Raw genomic sequence first — 23,916 nt, 5'->3', positions numbered from 1 at the left:
GGGTCCCTTTGTTTCACATAATTATTGAAAGTCGTAATGTAATGATTGTCATATCATCATTAGTCATAATTCTGATCCCGTTAACTTTTCAGGATTTTCCTCAGGTTATCCTATAATAGGTTAGGTTAGGTTTGTTATATGGCAATCCTGAAAAGTTACGCGTTTCTGAGAAGAACCAAATTATGACTAATGATAATATGACAATCATTACATTATGACTTTCAATAATTATGTCTAACAATAGAGATCCATGTTTAACTGCAAAAAAAAAGAACACTTCTTCCAAATTATACTTACTGAAGAGGAACGCATACGGGTCAATTTCTTCAAACATTTCTATACATATAAAGTAATCATCTTTACCCAGTTAATATAACATCTTGGTAGGTATGAATTTTTTTTTCACCTCAGCAGCTCGAACAAGCCTACTTTCGTCACTCCCTGGAGTGAGGAAAATGCGACTTTCCTCACTCCAGGGAGTGAAACAATGTAGCTTTTTAATTTAGTGAAGGCCATGAACTTCATACTTTTATTACATTTTGTTTTATGGTACGGTACGGTACGGTACGGTACGGTACGGTATGGTACGGTACGGTACGGTACGGTACGGTACGGTACGTTCCGGTACGGTACGTTCCGGTACGGTCTGGTCCGGTCTGGTCCGGTCTCGTCTCGTATCGTATCTTATCGTACATATTATAATACTTTTTTTTTGTTTATTCTGTGTAATTCGAAATACATTTTAACCTTTAATATGTTCTCACTACTGAGGTGAAAAATTATGTGTGCAACACGAGAGCAAAGTTATTTTACATCTCGTGTTTTTGAGTCCCTCGCTACGCTCAAGATTCTACCTTAGAATCTTTCGCTTTCTTGGGACTCAAAATAAACACTCGCAAGAAAAACCAACTTTCCTCTCTTGTTGCACAAATAACTATTCACTGCGATGCGATGCGTCATAAAATTCCACTCCTAAGTCCAAGTCAAAGGCCTAAAACCAATTTAAACTGGAACTAACTATAAACTAAAATTCTAATTAATAGTTTTGCATCATCAGTCACGAATAACACCAACACACTGTCACATTATAATTGACTGGTATCTGCCAATTGACAATTAATCTGTCATTTAGACAAAAAAGAATAAAAAATTCCGTAACATTTTTAGGGTTCCGTACAATTACGCAAAAAACGGCAAAAAAATCACGTTTGTTGTATGGGAGGTATTTTCTTGTTTTTAGTATTTGTTGTTATAGCGGCAACAGAAATACATCATCTGTGAAAATTTCAACTGTCTAGCTATCACGGTTCATAAGATACAGCCTGGTGACAGACGGACAGACGGACAGCGGAGTCTTAGTAATAGGGTCCCGTTTTTACCCTTTGGGTACGGAACCCTAAAAAATGAACAAAAACTGCAAGTGTAACGTAGATAGACTTATATTGACCGGGATATAGACCGTGATTATACCTTTTGTATTATCCCCCGTGAACATGATGCATGTAACTGCGTCGAAATATCGGGAGCTCACAAATAATACAAAAGGTAATCACGGTCTATATCCCGGTCAATATAAGTCTAGTGAAACTAACCGTGAATCATTCAAAACTCTAATTGTAACGTATATCACTTAGTTACAGTTCACTGGACAGTGGCTAATAGGCTTATGACCCCTATTATCTAAGTCTCTAAGTAGACTTACTCAGCATTACGCTTCAAGGATTTCTTCATTTAGTCCCTTTCGTCCCTTATAAGCCTGAAACCTTTTAAACGTTAAATCCGCTCAGACTGTTTTTAATTAAGTATTCATACTTGAAAAAAAAACTTAAACTTAGACTTAAAAAACTTAAGAATACCCGCGCCCAGAACTAGCGTTTTTTGTGTTACTTATTAGTTTTTAATGTTATATAAAAACCCCATTTATAATACATACGTTATCTCTCCTTTTCAAAATACTTTTCATTCCCTCTTCCCCACCCTACCTCTGAACGATTCATGTTTCTAGCAGACGATAACCAACTACACATTAGCACCGATCTTTCCCTCTCCATCCTGATTCACAAACACCGATCACCGATCATATAACAAATCATTCACCGTATATTCTGTTAAGCTTTGGAACGCGCTACCACCTCCTTTGAGACAGTGTCAAACAGTGGCATCGCTAAAATATAAACTAAAAAAACTGTGGCTCTCTAGTATTGGTATAAATACAGCAATACAGCCCATCCATCACCACCATTATCATCAGAGAATTTATCAGTTCGTTTGCCTTGATTATACTTAACAAAAAAAAAACCGCTACCATTAAATTGGCTACGGAATGAACACCGCAGACACATGCAGGATAAGTAATAGGTGGTAATAGTATTATCATACAGAACGGCCACGCACCGCCCCGCCCCGACTCGAATTACCTCGCCCCGCGACAGCAGATTGACGACCGTTTGCCGGCCGCTCAGTACTATCAAGTACTATTTTTAAGCAACTTACTCACACTATGACGCATGCCGCGTGTACAGACGTGCCGTTCACACATAGAAACGCGTGATTTCTGATGTATAGCGTGTCCGCCCTGTGCCGCAGATTAGCCGGGGCAGAGGCAACCCAAAAAAATGGCGGGATGACCTCGAGGCTTATTGCAGCGACTGGCGGGAGCATGAACCAAACCGTGTTGAGTGGCGGCAGAAAGGGAAGGCTTTTACCCAGCAGTGGGACACAAGATAGGCTTATTTAAAGAAAACAGTCTCATAGACGCCAAGTCGGCGCTACTATATCCAATAGATATGCAGCTGCATTTGAAGACGTGGGCAGTAGCGACTTCCGTTCCTAGCTCTCACTGTCATATTTACAATTTATGTGTCCAAAGGAGTCAATACAACGGTACAGTCATAATTCTTTCTTTCGTATGCCCGAACGTGGATCCGTAAAGTTGGTATTGAATTCTAATTAACTTATTGACACTACAAAGTGCAAAAATACCCACTTACTAAAAATAATGAACAATCATAGACTATAAACTTTAAGGCTGGTTGTACATGCAAAATCGGTTCATAAGAATAATTATACACTACAATTATTTTCAAGTAAAGATATATATATATATATATATATATATATATATATACGCGATAAAAACTACGGTGGCTCCAACTCCAACCCTACACCACGGACCCGAGAAGATTTAATTCAATATACGCGATATAATCCGTTTTCATAGTTTTATTTAAAAAAAAACTTTATTAAATAGGGATATGGAAAACTAGGGTAGCTACTTTTGGCGCCTTGTTTCATCCGTTACTAATTGTAGCTGTGCCGTTTCCAAGAACGTTCTCCCTTTTGCATAGGGAATGTTCTTGCTCGAGAATATTTTCCATCGTAAATTGAGAATATTCTCGAGAGCGGAACAACCAGGGGCGTAGCTAGAGGATATGGCGCCCGGGGCATTCACCAAATTTGCGCCCCCTGACGACTGACAAAAGTTTCCCTGCTGTTGCCTTTTGCCCATTTTGCCCCCCCTTGGATGGCGCCAGGGGCACTTGCCCCCTCTCCCCCCCCCCCCCTCCCCTAGTTACGCCACTGGGAACAACTATAGCTACTATTGATGCTGACTGTACACCGTAACATCGTTACTTACATGATAATACGTATGTAAACCTTATTACAAGAACATAAGATCCATATTTATTCAAACTGTTACTTAGTGCAGGTGCAATGAAATGGATTTACATTTTTTGCCGTCTTTTTCTACTCGATCGAAGTTTCGATAAAATATCTTGTTTATGGATGTGTCAAAACATTAATTCGTGGTCTTTGGCGGTCAGAATGGTCAGAAATAAAATATTATACCAAATATTTTATTTACACACCGGTAGACGTGACATAGGTAAGTAAAACTTTTTGTGAAGAGCTCCATAAAAAAAAACAATCGAAAATATTTTTAAGACGTTATTGAGTCCGAACTCCGAAAGTTTATTCATTCAGTTTTGTAAAAGGTGCATTGGGATAAGTTCGGAAATGGATTAAATTATAATTAGCAAATATTTTAGTAGTGTTTCTAGGGATTCACGATGCTCGAATTTTCTTGAATATTTTTGAAGGTACTTAAATGCATTTTACATTTTGCTACATCTACTAATTAAAACAAAATTAAGATAATCTTAAAATAATATATAATAACCTGTTTATATCTTATTCTACACTTAATATAGTAGTAGTTATTTAATGAAAAGTAATAAGTACCTAAAAACAAAACATTTCTACATTATATATAATGTATTTAAAAAAAAAATGCTCAACTAACTATAAAACTTAGCTTGCAAGGCTTAAACCCTAGATCTAGAAGGAGATAGTGGGTGTAAATTCAAAGTTCATTGTTACAACACTCGACCAGGCCGTTAGGTCCGCAAACAAGGTTTCCCTGCATTTATCTTGTACTCATTAGTGTAGTGTATACTTCTGTGTACGGTTAGGACATGCATCGCTCTAGGTATAGGTAGACCTAATAGAGCGATGCATGTCCGCTTTCACCGAGGTCGAACTTTAAGTTAAGCTACTGGTTTACCTACCGGAAAGTAAACATAGCTTAGTAATAGCTAAATTAATTTTGTACCAAGCAGAAACGTCTGTGAAGTGTGAACGATGCTATTAAGCTTAGAAATAATTAAAAGTGAAAAAATTCACCCACCCAAAACAGTGAATTTTTTCACTTTTAATTTAGTAATAGCTAGTTAGTAGTTAGTAGACAAGCTTTAGTATGTATAGGTAGTTAATTAAAAGGAAACGCTACTATTTTTTTTACTTGTTGTTCATAACCGAACACAAGTTATCAAAACTCTTTAGGTTTTTTGTTATACTTTTGTCTATGGTAGAAACATCTGAAAAAAAAGAAGAAAATGGAAGATATGTATCAGTTTTTTATTGAATCTAACTTGCGAGGGAATAAAACGTTTTTCAGTCAAAAGCTATAAGATACTGAAAATTTACTCAAGATCTTACAATAATAGGGAAGTATCAACTTCAAACTTTAAATTAGTCTTAAACTAAAATATTTTCTTTTAGATGTGACTGTTATTAGAATATAAAAGTGGTTTTTAGACAAGATTCCGAAATGTAAGAAAAAGCTCCTACCTAATATTCGTTATGTTACTTTTTGATCACGTTTGTCTTTTTCTCTATATTACTTACTATCACAGATTATATAATACTATACCTTACTATAAATACCTGCAGTACCTATTATAAAATTTTGCAGTACCTATTAGCATAGAGTAACTTATACTAGAGCGGTACTGTCATAGTAAATTTTGTAACCCCAGTAAATTCACTGCCATCTGTCGACACACTTTAAAACTAAAAATGAAGATTTATAAAAATACGATAGAATGTATTTAAATATAGATAAATGATTTTTTTTATTTGCATTAATTATTTTTATGATTTTGACCCATGTTCTTTCACTGATATGCGTTAAAATTGTTAAATAACAAACGAAACCGTCAACGCCATCTATTCGACTGTAGGCCAAAACTAGTAGCGCCCTCTGAACGAGAATCAAATTTTCTTGATTTTCGAGGCACGTTTTTATGTATCTATTACGGAGTTATATCTATCTTTGCTATTAGTAATCACTGTAAAGGATACCTACAATCAAGTGTCAAGTGGTGTTATCCTTTGTTCTGACACGACGATTAAACTAACGACACGGTGTCAACGCGATAAAAACAAGATAAGCTGTAACCGCCGTATAATGAATGTCACATGGTCTTGACAAGTCTTATCGACTTGTTACGGACTTACGGGATCGTTTGGAATGCTAAGTATGTATGTAACTGTTTCTTTGAGATAATACTCGTAAGAAGTCATTGAGTATCTACAATAACTGTATATTGGTGATACAATATACCGGCTACTTCAATATTGCTTTCTTTAAGTAAATGTGCCTTTACATATAGCTTCAATTAGAAATCAACCTTATCAACAAGCGACCTTTTAGTTGAAAACGTCACAAATACCCATCTGCTAACAGAACTACAATGTTTGTGTGTAGTTGTAAAAAAAATATGTTGGATTATTCTCCGTAATCGGGTATGCTTTGGTAGCTTAGTACGTAGAGAGAAGAGCCGGTGACGCCGTGGTAACAAGTTGTTACCACGACGTCACCGGCTCTTTTACTAACAACGCCACGAAGTCTAATCTCTCCTTAACAAGGGATTTGTTGGATATATTATATGTACTTATTTATTTAATATTGTACAAAAATATACATTTAATTAATTTTATAGATATTTAAAGTCACAAAAATGTCACCGCCAAGACAAGTCAAAAGGACAACTTTTTCAACTTTTTGCAAACCTTAATTTTAAGTTAAAGTAACACTTTACTCTTTATGAAAAACATACCTTCCTTTAGGCGACTTCAACACACAACCAACTAAAGCCAAAATAGTTTAAACCAACATCATTTATTTTAAGGAATTATTTTTTATTACAAATTTATTTACATACAAGATATATACAGTGGTACTACGTAAACGAAATTAATAACTAGCTTAAATCTAAAATAGGCCCTTGAGGCATTGTACCAAGGATGCTGGCGGCATTTCCCCGCTGTATCGCAATGCTGATACGTCGTGCGAGAAAGCCGCCAGCTCTTCGGTCACCAGTTACGTCAACCAGACGCTTCGCGATTTCTGCAAACAACTTATGCGCGCTGGGACCCCATGGACCTAGAGTTCAACTCCAAATGGAACGAAATGATACTCTCTACCGAGGCTCTTATATTTTTTATTACGTTTTAAAATTTCGGCGGTTTCCGCCGCTCCGCCCGCTTTTATATTTATATTCGATAATCCTAAACCCGTTGGCTCCAAGTCATTACTCATCAATATGTTTATGTAAAAGTAATGTTAAATTAATAGCTATAACAGTTTCATCTGAATCAGTTCTGAATTCCTTCGATAGCTGGCGCCCGCGCACTAATTATGCACTTTAATAATTCTGTCAAGTGCGAGTCGGACTTCAGTATGTTGGGTTTCGTAGTTACCATCGCGTGTCATTTCCAATGTATGTGACACCGTAAGATTGTGAAATCATAAGTTTACAATCTAACGTAGGTTAGGTTAGTTTGTAAACTTCCTATCGTCAGTTTATAATGTAACTAGCGAGATTGTAAACTGACGGGTGGTCACAATTTTACGGTGACATATATGTGACATTTTCAACCAAAACGTACCGGTTTACTAATGTATTGCCAAAAATCGTTTCCCAAAGTATTACTTCCCAAACTATTTTACGCAAATTATCATTTGGCAAAATTTCATTTCGCAAATTTTCATAATCCAACCTAACCTATCCCAACCTAGTACGTCATTTTCATTTCGCAATATGGGGTTGGGAAATGAAATGGTTGCGAAGTAAAAAACTTGCTAAAATTTCATTTGGGAAATGAAACTGATGCCATAAGTTTGTTGGGAAGTGAAATTTGGCGAAAAATATTTTGGCTAAACGGCGGTATCCCAAAGGTACCACATTGTCGCTGGTCAATAAGGTTGATTTTCAATTGAAGCTATATGGAAATAGCGCCTTATTGACAACCGACAATAAGTACCCTTTTGATTGAGAATGGCACATATATGTTATTAATATAGAATAACTAGCCTTTGTTTGCGACTTCATAGGCTTAGATTTCGTTAAATTACCTCTACCCCTTAGCAATTGTTCTAATTTGAATACCTTATTAAGAGATGAATTCCGGGATAAAAAATATTATACAGGTGCGTAGGGATAAGATCCTTTTTCACAAAAAACCCTTTCAATCTTACCCCAACGCACTTACAAGTCCGTTTCCGGATAATAAATTATCATTATACCAAATTTTATCGAAATCCGCGCCGCCATTTATGCGTGATGAATCAGAACAGCAACTTACCTGTAAAAAAGAAAATAAAAAATTAATTGGAGATTATAGTTTTGTTATAAGGACATCCTTACAAAATGCGTTGTATGGCAACTACTTAAATCAAATGCGTAAAGCTCGCGAATATATTCGCAATTTGTTAGCCAAGTCACGAAACATTACTGGACCAAATACCGCTTTCTCAGCATTTTTAGAAGTACACTACCAGAAGAATGGAATTAAGTAGCCGACATACTAGTAAAATGCCTTTATAAAACACATTGTAAACTACGGAACCCTAAAAACAAATGCACCTCTATGAATGCAGCTATTCATCTAATAACAGTTCAGCTAGTGCTTTGTTCTTTAAGCTTAGCGAGCGTTCGACTCAAACGAAACCAATATGAAAGGTGCGTTGGGGTAAATTCTACGGTTTTTATTTTCATAAATAAGTAGATATAGATACTAGACTGACATACACATTGAGGCACATTAAGGCCTCCTTAAGTATTTTTGTTTTCTTGTACAATAAAGTTTAAATAATTAGAAGCACATTTTACTGCTACTGTGTAACGAGAGTTAAAAGCATTTCAAACCATTTCAGACGTACAATGTTGCAAATTTATAAATGCTTCTAAGAAAACTGTGTTTTCCATAATCATAACTGTTTATTTGTATCCGTGGTACTAAACTGTTATTTTAGTATGTACCTGGGATATAAAAAAGCTTTGCAGCCTCTCGCCTTCACTCGCTATGCTGTGTGAATAACAGCCCATTTCACGCCTACAGTGCAACAAACTTAGCTCAACTTGGCGCCAGCACTTCAATAATACACTAATCCTTATCCTTATTATTGAGACATTACAGTTTAATTTCCTTTATCAGAGCTGTATGAGTAAAATTGTAACTATTTTCCTGTAAAATGCAGATATGAACATTCTTATTTCAAAGGGCTTAAGGTAAGAAATCGATTGAAACAGTCACATTAATAACATGGTAGCTTAACTCGTGTCTTACAAAGTTATCTTTACAATCACAGTGACCTTTATAAGAACTGATTTAAGTGTACATTCGCTTGTTTTAGGTTTTAGGTGGTAGACTAATTGCATTCATAGTAATGACGCCTGGGTAAAATTAGTGCATTGTGTGTTCTATTAGTAGAAGAAAGCGTAAATAATGTATGAAACCAGTAGGTTCTAAGGTTCTAACGGCCATTTTGGTTTTGTGTTCCAAGTTTGAATTTTACCGACCATGGTATTACTTAGTAAGTTCAAGGTTTTGTATTATTGTTTGAGGTACTGCTGCTATGCAATACTCAAACGAAAACAATTTATATTTAATGTGCACCTAAATTATATTTGAAACATTACATAGATATGAGCGCACTAAAATTGCACTGTACGTTTCTCCTCTTATACAGTACGACAGTCATAAGGAATATCTTAAATATCAACAGATTTTTAGCCTGATCCGATTCGCTGTGATCCAATTCACCTCGGTCTACCCTTGTAGTAGTAGTAATATATAAATAATAAATAATTGGGTTCCTTTTTAAATTGGTAGAAACGGTGTTGCTATACTATTAAAACTCCCTGATAAGAAACAAAGCATTTTCTGGCCCATTGCGCTGCCACGCCCGCATTATTTATTAACTAATAATTAATCTCTCATCGGCTGTTCGTTACGCCTACTTAATTTTAAGTTCATTGCTATCAGGCCCGATGCCTATGTTTATCCAAAGTACAAACTAATTTTGAATGACTGCTAAAAACAAATCTCAGTGATGAGTCAACAAATTTGACAGGCGTTACTGTCACTGATAAGTAGGTAACTTGATGAGTTGACACTCAATATTTCATTTAATGCTAATAAGTACCTACTTACGTACCTACGTATTGTTCGGAGTTTAATAAATCATTAAAAGTGGAAAAATTACTGCCTTGGGTGAGACTTGAACTCACGGCCTCTGGATAAGCTAAGCTAAATAAGCTTAATAACATCGATCGCAGACGTTTCTGCTCGTTATAAATTAATTTAATAAATCATATCGTATATTATACAATTTCTAGCAACTAAGACTAGTACCAGATATAGATATATTTTACTTGAATGTCCATGCAAAGTTTCATGTCACTTTAGCAAGTCGTTTTGAAATGAGAGCGTAACTTTTATTATATGACGGTGGCGGCGCCTGGGATCGTATGAATAAAAGTAGACAAATCAGTTCTCGAGTACAATTACCGACTTTGTTGAAAACATTACAGCTAAAACACAGCTGGCAACGATTGTAAAAACACATATTCCTAATTGACGGTCAAAACATAGAGTAACTTATACTAGAGCGGTACTGTCATAGTAAATTTTGTAACCCCAGTAAATTCACTGCCATCTGTCGACACACTTTAAAACTAAAAATGAAGATTTATAAAAATACGATAGAATGTATTTAAATATAGATAAATGATTTTTTTATTTGCATTAATTATTTTTATGATTTTGAACCATGTTCTTTCACTGATATGCGTAAAATTGTTAAATAACAAACGAAACCGTCAACGCCATCTATACGACTGTAGGCCAAAACTAGTAGCGTCCTCTGAACGAGAATCAAATTTTCTTGATTTTCGAGGCACGTTTTTTCCTTAGACTGTATCCATCTATTACGGAGTTATATCTATCTTTGGTTAAAATGTGTTGTGTAACTGTTTGTAACGTCTGTATATCGTAACTTTCGTTTTGCTACGGATGTTAAAACTGCATTTATATCTGTTTTACGACAAGACTTTATTATAGCAAAAGTCGCAAATATCTGATATAGTAAAAGCATAATAACTTAGAACTAGAAACAAACAAACTATTGCAGAGGCGTAAGTGTCGCAAAATTATTAAACTTATAGTTATTTTAATAAACTTCCTATTTTAGAAACTAAATATTCATAGTTAAAAGAATACAGCGAATTTGTTTTTCATACAAAACTTGTTTTCGCTCTATTTCATTTGTTTTATAAGCTGGGCTGGACTAATTACAGGACTAGATATACTATACCTCATGTCATTGTATGTGCAAAGTTTCATAACAATCCAACACGTAGTTTTAAAATGAGAACGAAACCGTTTGTATGCGAAGGTGAAATTCGGCCGAGCTTGCCGGGGACTTAATTATTTCTTTTTCTACTTACATCCATTTTCATTTATGTTTAACATTCATTAAGCTTTTAACAAATCTCACTACCATTATCCCTACTAATAACTAAAAGCTCATAAGCCTTATTGCGCAGACTTAAGAATCACCTATGGTTAGTCAAGTGTTCGTAATTGGTTACTTAACCACAGAATAAGTAATAATATTATTATCATACAGAACGGCCACGCACCGCCCCGCCCGACTCGAATTACCTCGCCCCGCGACAGCAGATTGACGGCCGTTTGCCGGCCGCTCAGTATTATTTTGCAACTTACTCACTATGACGCATGACGCGTGTACAAACGTGCCGTTCACGCATAGAAACGTAAGTGATTTTTGATGTATAGCGTGTCCGCCCTGTGACTACTGTGCGGACACTACCTAGAATTAAAGTGTTCATTTAAAGGGCTTACATGTGAAGGGTCGGAGTGACCTTGTAGAACATAAGGGAGATGGGCCCTTTATGTCAATTTGTAAGCATGGCCATGATTAAAATTGACTATAAATAAATACAGTTAGGGCTACTATTCAAAGCACCTTTGCCCTTCAGTTTTTATTTAATTGAAGGAATCAAATCTGCTTGCGTAGACAATTACGCAGTTTGTGTTTTTTCAGGGCATTTGCCCTTAAGAATTACAATTACAAAATTACAATATAGCCCCCCTTTAAGATATTTTCAAACAAATTATAAACTGAAATAGATATCATACACTAAAGAAAAAGTGACCAAGTCCACCGGTGCTGAGGCGGGAATCGAACCTGCGTCTTCAACTTACGCGGCTAGTGGTGTTTTCAAATAAATTGTTACCTACACAGCGCGGTCACTAGTCCTTCTATTTTTAAACCGAAACTCCTAGTTCACAGGGCTGCCACATCCTGTTATTAATTATATTAATAACAATTATTATAAACTACAAAGTGGCTACATTGTTGTAATAATTATGATACTATAATGAGAGTTTATGGATACGTTGTTTTAGTGTGGATACTTAGAATTCTGTCTGTGAATTTCGATAGAATGCATTTTTCAGCAAATGCGTTTGTTGGTGCGAAAAGTAAAGTATTTTTATTACGTACGATTTTCTTCAAAAATAAACGGGGAATGAATTAGTATAGGAATTTAGGCATCTAAGTTGAGAATATTTTTATCTTTGGGAAAATATAGTTTGTCAAAGGAAGGACTGTCTCATTTCAAACAGACAGAGAGAATCTTTGTCTTAATCTGGTTACACCCAAAAGAAAAGGATGTATTGTTTTTTTTTGTTCTTATTTATTTACTGACAATTTGGTTTGACTAACTACCTATTTAGATTTTATGTAGCTGTACGATTGTCTGTGCTATATTGCTTTTGGTTTAGTTTAACATAAAATAATTAAACATAAGTGAAAACTGTTTAAAGTATGTTTCACATAGCTTGGGTACGGACTATGGCGATAGCTTTCATCTCCATACAATTTGTAACCTTAAAATGCAAATTATGCAAAACGTGTAGAGGCTGTGCTTGTTTGTATGGTCGCCCATCTCGTGATCTGAATCGAAAGCGATAACATTCTAAGCAGGTGCTGCCCCCTACACTTCACGCTGGCATTATTTCGCATAGTAGGGTCTGCCATCTAGTGGCTTAAATTTAAAATGGAAACTTGACATAATGCTTCGCGCCAATGCATAGGCGGATTCTGTGCTGCCATCTACAATTCATGCAAGCTCTCTATTGAGATAACAGCTGTCATCTTACGAAAGCTATGTCACAATTGTCACATATATTATTAACTGGCATTTATGACAACCCTAACACCAGTGACGCTATAAATCAGCCTGTGAAGGTCGTAAACAATGAAACAGGACATTTCTAAAACGACATATGTACTGAAAAATCTTAAGAGCGGCGAATCTAGCAAAAGATATGGCATGCCGCGATTAAACCTCAAATGCATGAGTTTTTCTTTTTGCCTGAAATTAATACATGTGTTCTAAAATTGTTTACTGATTCTGGAAAAAAAAATCTAACATCGATTTTCACAGCTAAATCAATGTTAGAATTTACATAGGGTAAATTATAATTTATGTAAATATACAATTATTGGTAAAAGATATATGAATCGTACTATCATTAGAAATTTACACAATTTGTAATAAACCTATAATAATAAAAAAAATAATAATAATTGCAAACCCCAAAAAACACGCCTAAATAACATACTAAAAATCATCAAATTTTCCCAATTTTCCGCCATTTCGTCTTAAAACAAATGTAATTTATTTAACTAAAATACTGCGCAAATTTGAATAAAACAACGAAAAGTGTACATTTACGATCAAAATAATTATACAGGATACATACAAGCTTCAATTTGAAATCAACCTTATCGACAACCGACAATTTAGTTGAAAACGTCACAATTTTTAAACTTCGAATGTCTGTTTTGAATATGCTCATCGTTAACGCTCCGTAGCGTAGCGTAGTCTGCGTAGTCATCTCTCTCTAGTCTATCACTCTTCCATGTTCCAGTAATAGTTGCGTTTCGTTCGCTACTAAACAATTGGCATGACTACGAACCCTGCTGCACCATTCTTTCTAATAACTTTACTCTGCGCTCCTAACTGCGTAGGCGCACGTTTGTAAATCAATAATCGTCGGCGCAGTTAGCTGTGACTGACAGATGGACAGCTGCACACATACAGGATGATGCCTTAATGGAAAATAGTATATGTCGGTGACGTCTTAATTAAAAAATAGTTTATGTCATATGTGTCAAAATAGTTTATGTATATGTGTGTATATATGTGTCGTATGTGTGTACGTTTGGTAAAGGGCGATAAATATGTACCTATACCTAATGTACCTATCTATCTGTTAGCATTTTGTGCCCTATCAGGGTGTCATGTACCAACTACCTGTAACTAACATCTTTTGTAATGCACATGACATGTAATGTTGAATAAATATCTATACATATAATAAAGCGGAAGAGGGTCGAAAGTCTGTACATGGAAGATATTCGAAAAAAAAATTGGCTGGGGATACTTAGAATCGATAACAGAACACATTCCAACAGTTTTTAGAATTTTTGTCTGTTTATCTGTTTGTCTGTTTATCTGTTTATCTGTTTATCTGTTTGTCTGTTTATTTGACCGCGCAACTAATGAAAACGGCTGAACGGATTTTGATGCAAACTTTACTAATCTGTCGAAAAAATCCACGGCCAGGTTATAGGCTATAAAAATTTGAGAAATTTTACCCCTAAGGGGGTTAAAAAGAGGATGAAAGTTTGTATGGGGTTCAAGATTTATTTTAAGCTAGCAATTTGAAATTTCGTAAGAAGATATATTATTGAAATACAAGAAAACTAATTTCAGCGTTTTTGAAAATTCATCCCCTAAGGAGGTGAAATAGAGGTTGAAAGTTTGTATGGAGATCAATTTTTTTTGAGTGCGTTACTTGAAACTTTGTATAATGGGCATATTATTATAATACAGGAAGAGTGATTTTAGCGTTTTCAAGAATTCGTCCCCTAACAGGGTTAAAAGGGGGTTGAAAGTTTGAATTCATTACAAATGCTTTGAAACTTCTTAGAAAGGTATGATAGACGATTACAAAAAAGCTAATTTTGACGTTTTTTGAAATGTAACCCCTCAGGGGGTTGAAAAGGGGATGAAAGTTTGTCTTGGGGTGCAAATTTTATTTTAAGCTACTAACTTAAAACTTTGCAAAACGTTATTATATTAAAAAGCAAGAAAATTACTTTCAGCGTTTTTAAAAATTCATCCCCTATGGTGGTGAAAAAGGGGTTAAAAACTTTATCTTAATAACTATATATCATTTTAGCTACTAGGCCAAGTTAGGTATCGTTTTTGTATAAATCGGGTATGCCGAATTCATTTATGATATCAAAATGACACCATTCCCGAGTGAAAACACAAAAAATATGAAAAAACTTTTTTTAATTTCTCTTTACGCTTAAACCGCTAAACCGATTTAGATAAAATTTGGTATAGAGATAGTTTGAGTCCCGTGCAAGAACATAGGGTAGTTTTTAACCAAAAAAATGGAGACTGCGTTTGCATGGAGAAGCGGCCGTGCCCTTTCCTCTTAATAATGGTCACGAAGGTGGGTACTTAAAAAAAAAACAGTAAATGTCAAACGATTTGGGACTTAAACGCGTTACCATGCCTTCCCGAAAAAAAACGAATCTTTCGCGAAAGTCTCGCAATGCATTGCGGCCACAAGGGGCACGGTCTCAGGAGTTTGAGAAAAACCACGGTGAGAGACTCAGTGGCGCTCTAGCCAGGCAGGTCGCTTCGCTTTCGGCTGAAACGGCAAGCCAGCGCGAGTTCGATTGTGATCCCAAATACATCGTACGTAATACATATGTAGGCGCAGATCCTGACGGAGTGTGGCGCCGGAGAAGCCGTGTTCATCTCGCGTATCCCCCTCATTCCGAGCAACTTCCCGTTCCGCTTCAAGCGCCTACAGGTCCCCGTGAGCGTCTGCTTCGCTATGACCATCAACAAGTCGTAGGGGCAGATGCATTTCCCACTCCAAAAACAAAAAAAAGGGGCAGACGCTGCCCGCCGCCGGCGTCATGCTTAGACTGATTTGACTGGAGGACCGATTTGGATGACATGATTTTGATGGGAACATATTAAATATATTAATAACGGGTCACTCACGTGTTTTAAGTCGAAAACGCTCGACATGTTTCACTCCGTACCGTTGATGGGAACACCCAAATATTCCGAAATACGTTTTTCCGATTTTTATAACCACGACTTTCATAATCCCGATTATTTATAAGTCCGAAATATCAAAATTACGATTTTTAAAAACACGATGGAATAAAATCACGAATGTGCTATTTCCGAAAACTTAAAATCCGATTGTCACTTGACAGAAAGCTTAAAGTTCCGATTTTACACTTTTCCGAAAAAAAATTTTTTCCGAATTCCTAAATTCCGAATAATCATTGTCCGATCGGAAATAAAATAATTCGGTATTCAGAAATTCGGTTTTTTACAAGATCGGAAAAATGAAATCTGTGATATTCAAATGAAGACTCACGTTTTAGTAATTATTACGGGTACTTACGGGTAGTTAAATTCGGCATAAAATATTTTTGGCATAAAAATTCGGCATAAATAAATTAGACAGAACTGCGAACCTGCGAACCCGAACTGTTGCTTTCTAGCAAGGGTGTGGGTTAGGTTAGGTTAGAACTGCGACCCCCAAGAAAACTAACTGTTGCCAGAAAAGTGGGTTAGGTTAGGTTAGAACTGCGACCCCCAAGAAAACGAACTGTTGCCAGAAAAGTGGAAATTTAAAAATTGGGATATTTAAAATAGGAATCACGTTAATTCGGAATAAGGGCAATTCCGAATTCGTGATTTTGAAAATCGTAAATGTTAAATTCGGTGTTTGCCACCATCGGAATTGTTATAGTCGGAATTATGTAGTTCGGAATTTACAATATTCGGCTTTATGGGTTTTCGGAAATATAAATCTTCGTGATTTTCATCATTCGTAATTATGACTGTCGGAATTTTGATGGGTCGAGCATTTTAAAATCGGATTGATAAAATTCGACATTCTAAAATCCGGAATAAAAAATTTCGGAATTATGTAGTGTACCCGATTTGCATAGGTACAGTCAAGGACGTAAAAATACAAAAATGGTACTGTATCGTTCGATATACACCTACTACTCTATGCCGTTTAAATCACGTCAAAAATTTGAATAACGGCAAAAAAAAAACATTTTGGAGTGTAATTTTATTTAGTGGTAGCAAAGAGGATATAATGTTATAGAGCGGTACTGTCATAGTAAATTTTGTAACCACAGTAAATTCACTGCCATCTATCGACACACTTTAAAACAAAAAATGGAGATTTATTAAAATACGATAAAATGTATTTAAATATGGATAGACGATCTTTTTTATTTGCATTAATTATTTTTATTATTTTGACCCATGTTCTTTCACTGATATGCGTTAAAATTGTTAAATAATAACAAACGAAACCGTCAACGCCCTCTATACGAGAGTAGGCAAAAGGTAGTAGCGACGTCTGATCGAGAATCAAATTTTCGTGATTTTCGAGGCACGTTTTTTCCTTAAACTGTATCCATCTATTACGGAGTTATATCTATCTTTGGTGGTAGGTACCTAATTGTAAAATATTTAATCTGGACTACAGTCCTCTAGCGTATCCATCTGTCAACTTTACTTTAAGTTCTGTCTCCAGGGGACAGGGAGATAAATTAGGGGTGAATTAGCCGCTTACTGACACAGACCGAATTCCACGCAGGCGAAGCCGCGGGCACAGCTAGTAAATAAATAAATATATATTTAAATCAAATTTCGAATGCGGTACGGTATGCTCTACCATTCCATCTAATAACTCTTTACTCCGCGCTAACTGCGTAGGCGCACGTTTGTAAATCAATAATCGTCGGCCATTGCGCCCAGCAGTGACTGACAGACGGACAGCTGCAATCATACAGGCTGATGCTTAAACCTTTAATTTATAGGCACACGCGGGATTATACCGCAAAAATATCATATTCGATTTTTATAGAGACATCATATTTATGTATTTTCTTATGCAGATATTGAAGGACTTGAAGCGTGAAGCGTGTTTAAAGGGTTAATGGAAAATAGTCTGTTATCTAAAAGTAATGTATCTTACCAAAATGATATACACTTACACATCTTTAACTGTTTTTGCATATTTTTTAGTAAATTTAATGCAAGTGAGGTATAAATTCTCAGTTCAATTTAACTATGTATTTGTAAAGTTTATATTACTTCGCTAAAAGCAACTACCGAACAACGTCACGCTCTTGACATTGGCGAAATAATCTTAATTTTTTTTTATACTACGTCGGTGGCAAACAAGCATACGGCCCGCCTGATGTTAAACAGTCTCCGTAGCCTATGTACGCCTGCAACTCCAGAGGAGTTACATGCGCATTGCCGACCCTAACACTCCTCACCCTCGAGCTCTGGCAACCTTACTCACCGGCAGGAACACAACACTATTAGTAGGTAGGTTTTTATTCATAAATTAATTGAGTCATAAAAAAATAAACACAGAGCGAATACGTCACATGTTACATCACCCTGTATGCTGCATTAAGTTATACATCTATAGCTACGCTTATGGCGTGAAACAGTGGGAGATGCATCAATAAAGACATTAACTTGTCTCAAAAACAACAAAATAAATCTTTCTAGCGCTAATGTATGCATTTGTTTCGAAGTGAACTTCGTTGCATCAGCGGTTTGATTGAAATAATAGTTACGATTACTCATAGTTTTGTTTTTGTTGATAATCGCACTTAAACTATCGTGAGACATATTTCAAAATATTTATCAGTACGGTTTTTACTCACTATTATTTTTAGTCGCTTTTGGCGACATGTTTCGGATTCTTTGGGAATCCTTCCTCAGGCACGAGTGTCCGCGGCGGTTGTACGTCGTGCACTCGTACCTGAGGATGGATTCCCAAAGAATCCGAAAAATGTCGCCAAAAGCGACTAAAATAATAGTGAGTAAAAACCGTACTGATAAATATTTTGTTGATGTTATTTATTACGTATGTTTGGTATCGTACTTTTGTTTATTACAGTCGCCATCAGATATATCGGAGCGGCCGAGATGCTCAAAAATATCTGAACACGCACTCTAACGCGTTGACAATAGAGGCTTGTTCAAATATTTGTGAGCGCTTTCGCCGCGCCGACATGTCTGATAGCGGCTATACAAGAAAACGTTGTCCTATAAACCATTTATTAATAAATATTGGGCCTTAATTATAAAATGTTTGACTGTTTTATTTATTGCCAAGTTTCTTAAATATACCTACTTCCAAATTATTTAGGTGTCTTAAAATTATATGTGTATAAAATATATATTTGAGATTTGCACAATGAACGTTTTCTTTTGATATATTTACTACAAAATGTAGTTTGCAAAACTTTAAATGAGTCACTCGCGTTTTATAAATCGAAAATAAAAAAAGGTAATTAAATGTAGTCTTATCGTAAAACTGAAGTTTCGCCTTTAATGTTTTATGTCATAAAAGAAATATGAAATATAAATACTTAGCACAATTTCAACCCATAGAATATTTATTAACTTATCAATTTCAATCGTAAATCCTTGTAATATTCAAAATAAATTGTTCCTTTTGTTCCATTTCCGTATCTACTATTTTTCGTGATAATATAAGGCTATCTTCAGATTTTAATAACAAAACTTCCGTGAGACACAGACATATTAAACGTATTAATAACGGGTCACTCACGACGACGACGTTTCGTCTTAAAATACGGGGACGTTTTTCGACTTAAAATATTTTTAATATATATTCAGATTTTCTCTTGAAGCATGGCAATTTAAGATTCCGTTTCCGTGTGGTTTCCGTCAAGGGTAAAATTAATTAATTTATTTAATCTTTACTGCACAAAACAGGCTCTGGACAGGGACTCGTGGAGGAATATGGGAGAGGCCTATGCCAAGGGCAACCAGACAAGACGTCTGCGGAGAAAGGCTAGCAGTAAGTAAGCAGTAAGCACAAAACATGATAGTACAAATGGCTGACTTAATGCCTTAAGGCATTCTCTACTAGTCAACCAATTCGACTGGAATAACACTGAAACGGACAAAGTCGTAGGCAGACTAGTTTTTGCTCGGTAAATCTTACCCATAACTCAAAATAATGGTATTCCAATACCTAAAGGTCCGGTAGTAAAATCTAAGTGGCTATTAAAGGGGCATAACGTTCCGGTCGTTGACCTCTCGAGGAAGCTTTCTTATCAGCGTTGATAAGTGATAGGAGCCTTGACCTGCGGTAAGTTCAATTGTACAGAAGTAAGGTAAGTTACGTTATAGTTAACGCTATTACAACTGAGCTCGTTCACTTACCTGTACTAACAATGGCATTCTGTTAAACAAAAGCCATTATTTCTTTTGTGTGAGCGCGTGGCCTTTGTGCCTGAGGCTCACACACAATTGGCCACGCGCGCAGGCACGAAGGCCACGCGCTCACATAAAAGAAATAATGGCTTTTGTTTAACAGAATGCCATTGTTAGTACAGGTAAGTGAACGAGCTCAGTAGTAATAGCGTTAACTATACTACAGATTTGTTTTTGCATCTTACCCACTTATATACCTATATAATCTGGAGGTCCTGGGTTTAAATACTGGTAAGGGCATTTGTTTTGGAGATGAGAACCAATATTTGTTCCTATCTTTTTTAGAGTTCCGTACATAAAGGGTAAAAACGGGACCCTATTACTAAGACTTGGGAAATGTAACAATATCGCTTCGAACGATATATTACCTAACCGATATATTTGACGACCAGTCTGGCCTAGTGGGTAGTGACCCTGCCTGTGAAGCCAATGGTCCTGGGTTCGAATCCCGGTAAGGGCATTTATTTGTGTGATGAACACAGATATTTGTTCCTAAGTTATGGGTGTTTTCTATGTATTTAAGTATTTATATATTATATATTATATATATCGTTGTCTGAGTACCCATAACACAAGCCTCCTTGGGCTTACCGTGGGACTTAGACGATCTGTGTAAGAATGTCCTATAATATTTATTTATTTATTTATTTCGCTCTAGAATGGTTTTAATACATAATAATGCCATGCCGATTCAATACATTATCAAACACATGTTTTTATTTAAGGACTTATGTGTATTTAAAAAATGTTCGCACGTGACGGAAGTCGTAAACTCGTTTTTATGTGCAACCTATATGTAATAGTACATTACTACAGAGGCCGGGAAGTAAGGGGTTGCCGGCCGAATGCATATATACGGCCGAACGTAGTGAGGCCGGATAGTTATGAGGCCGACAACCCCTTTTCACGCCGATGTATGTATAGTGCTTTTCTCAAACATGCAATGAAATAAATTAAGAAATCTCCACGAAATCAAAGTTTTAATTCTAAAGAAACTAAAAGAAAATCAGGCACAAAATATAACTACCACCTGTACCTATCTTTATCACACGTGTCGTATATTTTACACATGTAGTTAATCAATTTATTACACAAATGTTCAAAGGTATATTTATGTATCTTTGATTTTTCGCCTTGCATCCTTCTGACTGTAGTTTTAGCCACATAACTAAGATTACATCGTTCTTTATGTTGATATTTTGCTTCACATACATCGTTGCCTTAAACATGGAGTATAATTAACAGGTATTCATTTAATATTTTCGTCGGAACTCATATTAAATAACACAATAAACAACGCACAATAAATCCAATAAAATAGAATTACAGATACACAATGAAAAATGTTCAACTTTACCTCCAAAACGATTAAAAAAACACCAACGCGTGTTTGAATAGACATTTTTACCGCTAATATTTAAATGAAATATAGTTTGTCAAAGGACTGTCTCATTTCAAACATAGACAGAGATAATCATACTATCTTTGTCTTATACTGGTACTAGCACCCAAAAGAAAAGGATGAGTATAGTTTTTTTGTTCTTATTTACTGAAAAACTGGTTTGACCAACTATATTTTAAATCTGTATTTGTAGGTAAATTTGCAATTCAATATTATTGGAATTTGTTAATAATGTTTTATTTATATATTTTTTGTAAATTAAAAAACAAATAAAACTGCAAAATATATTAATTATCGTTTATTGTTTTTTTTAAGGGGTATTGGCAGAATGTCATTCCGAACCATAAGCAAATATTGGTTATAGTTTTTTTTTTTGGCTGAATGCCATGATGCTGTGTCACAAATATATGTGAAATGGAAATTAAAAAAGAGCCACTTCCCGGCCTAGGCCTGCAACTTTGTATGAAATTTCATTACAGGCCCCTCGTCTAGCCGCGCCGGAGTCGTGATACTTCCCAGCCTAATATAAAGAACGTAATATCAATATTACATAGCATGTTTGAGAAAACATATATTATGTGTTTATATAGCCAATATAAACCGATCAATCCGACCATATAAAGTAGAGCGGAATAGCGGAAACTACTAAACTACAAGCCGATAGTGGCGAACAGCGTTAATCGGTAAGAAAAACTGTTCGTGGTATCGCCTGGATGAAATTCAGTCTAATGGGTTAAATAAGTTTTTTGTCAAAATTTGTCAAAATTTTAATTATGTCATTACCGGGTCTAACGCGATTAAGCTTTTATCGCTGACTGTACTTTTCTTTCAACAGGCATTGAGACAATTCTAACAAACCTAAACACCTGTGTCCATTATCACATCAGCTCGATAGTTAGGTACTATGATATAATATCATTGTCAACTAAATAGGTATGTGAAGTTATAGCTCAATCGAACAATTAGCTCCATGCATGAATTTATTTTTATTTTTGGATTCATAATTTATATCGTTGGAATACCGGAAATGATAAAAATACTTTTGTAAACCTTAACATTATTTTATTAAAAAATATTTAAAATGTTGAAAATTTTTGAGCGGTTGAAACGCTCATCATTTTTGGCGTGAATTCGACAGAGCGTGATGACGTCACACGTTGGGCGGCCCAACTGACGTTTGCTACTAGTGACACTAATCTGTCGAACGCGTGACGTCACGTGGCGTTTCGAGCGTTTCGCTCACTAGCTTTTCGCGGGCAAATTTTTGTACTTTTTATTTATAATTTTAAGTAATTAAATGGTAATTTAAAAACGGAAATGCATTTGTAACATGATATAACGGTAACAAACATCCGAATAAAACATATTTCGTTCAAATATAAACTTCATGCATGAGACTAATTGGAAGTGGTTCTATTCTAATTTAGCTTGCAAGATTAAACCCGAACAAAATTGCTAGTTAAATAAAAGCTTGTAAAAAAGAGCCTAACAGATAGACAGAATATGAAACATAATAATAATAACAATAAGGCATGTTCTACAGGACATTAAAGCTCTCCAAGGGGCCTCTACGTGTTGGATCTATATCCCAACGCAAGTCTATCAAAAGACCGGGATTTATGGGCCCGTGAAATCCAAGGAATTACTATAAAGGGGCCCACTGACTATCAGTCCGCCGGACGATATCGGCCCGTCAGTTAGAACAAAAATTTGACAGTTCCGAACAACTGACCGGCCGATATCGTCCGGCGGACTGATAGTCAGTGGGCCCCTTAATAACATTGAATTAAAAAGGTCATGAAAATTCAAATTGTTTGTATATTCGTTGTTTTAAAAAGTATTGATAAAGAAAACGGTTAAATAATTACACAGAATGTAAGAAACTAACGCCAAACATAAAAATCATGTTTCCGCATGCACTAACATAAAGATTAACTCCAGTAGGTAAAATTCAGTAGGTACTTATCATCATCATCATAACTCTTAAGAGCCTGGCTCTTGTCGGTGGAGTAACTGCCACTCCGTTCTTCTTTCCGCCGCTGTTTTGACCTCCTGATACTTACATAAAGTCTATAATTGAAGGAAGAATAGAAAAAAGGAGAGGCAGAGGAAGACCGAGACGTGTGTTTTTGGACCAAAGAGAAGATCAACGTAATGACGTATCAGTAGGTACTTATATAAATATAAAATTTCAATCTGCGGTTTACGACGTTCGTAGCGTGATAAAATCCCGTACAATCCGGCGGAAACCATTAAATCACTAATGAATATACCACACTTGGCTGCGGAAGAGTATATTACACTCGGTTTTTACCTGATTACGGGCAGGGTTTCGATTTTAGCAGTTTATCCCATCATCATAACTCTTAAGAGCCTGGCTCTTGTCGGTGGAGTAACCGGCCACTCCGTTCTTCTTTCTGCCACTGTTTTGAGCTCCTGATACGTCACTACGTTGAT

The 23,916-nt window shown here is 35.8% G+C and overlaps 1 protein-coding gene across 3 annotated transcripts in view; it reads right to left on the bottom strand.

Moving 5' to 3' along the window:
* LOC134749601 (phospholipid phosphatase 3-like) overlaps positions 1 to 23,916 on the bottom strand; it is a 462,302-nt gene that overhangs the window by 384,510 nt on the left and 53,876 nt on the right. The gene's annotated exons all lie outside the window — the stretch shown is intronic.

The sequence above is a fragment of the Cydia strobilella genome, chromosome 18 (assembly GCF_947568885.1).
Source record: "Cydia strobilella chromosome 18, ilCydStro3.1, whole genome shotgun sequence".
In the NCBI taxonomy this organism is placed as follows: Eukaryota; Metazoa; Arthropoda; class Insecta; order Lepidoptera; family Tortricidae; genus Cydia; species Cydia strobilella.
The sequence above is the reverse complement of the archived record's forward strand: the minus strand, read 5'-3'. Positions and strand labels throughout refer to the sequence as shown.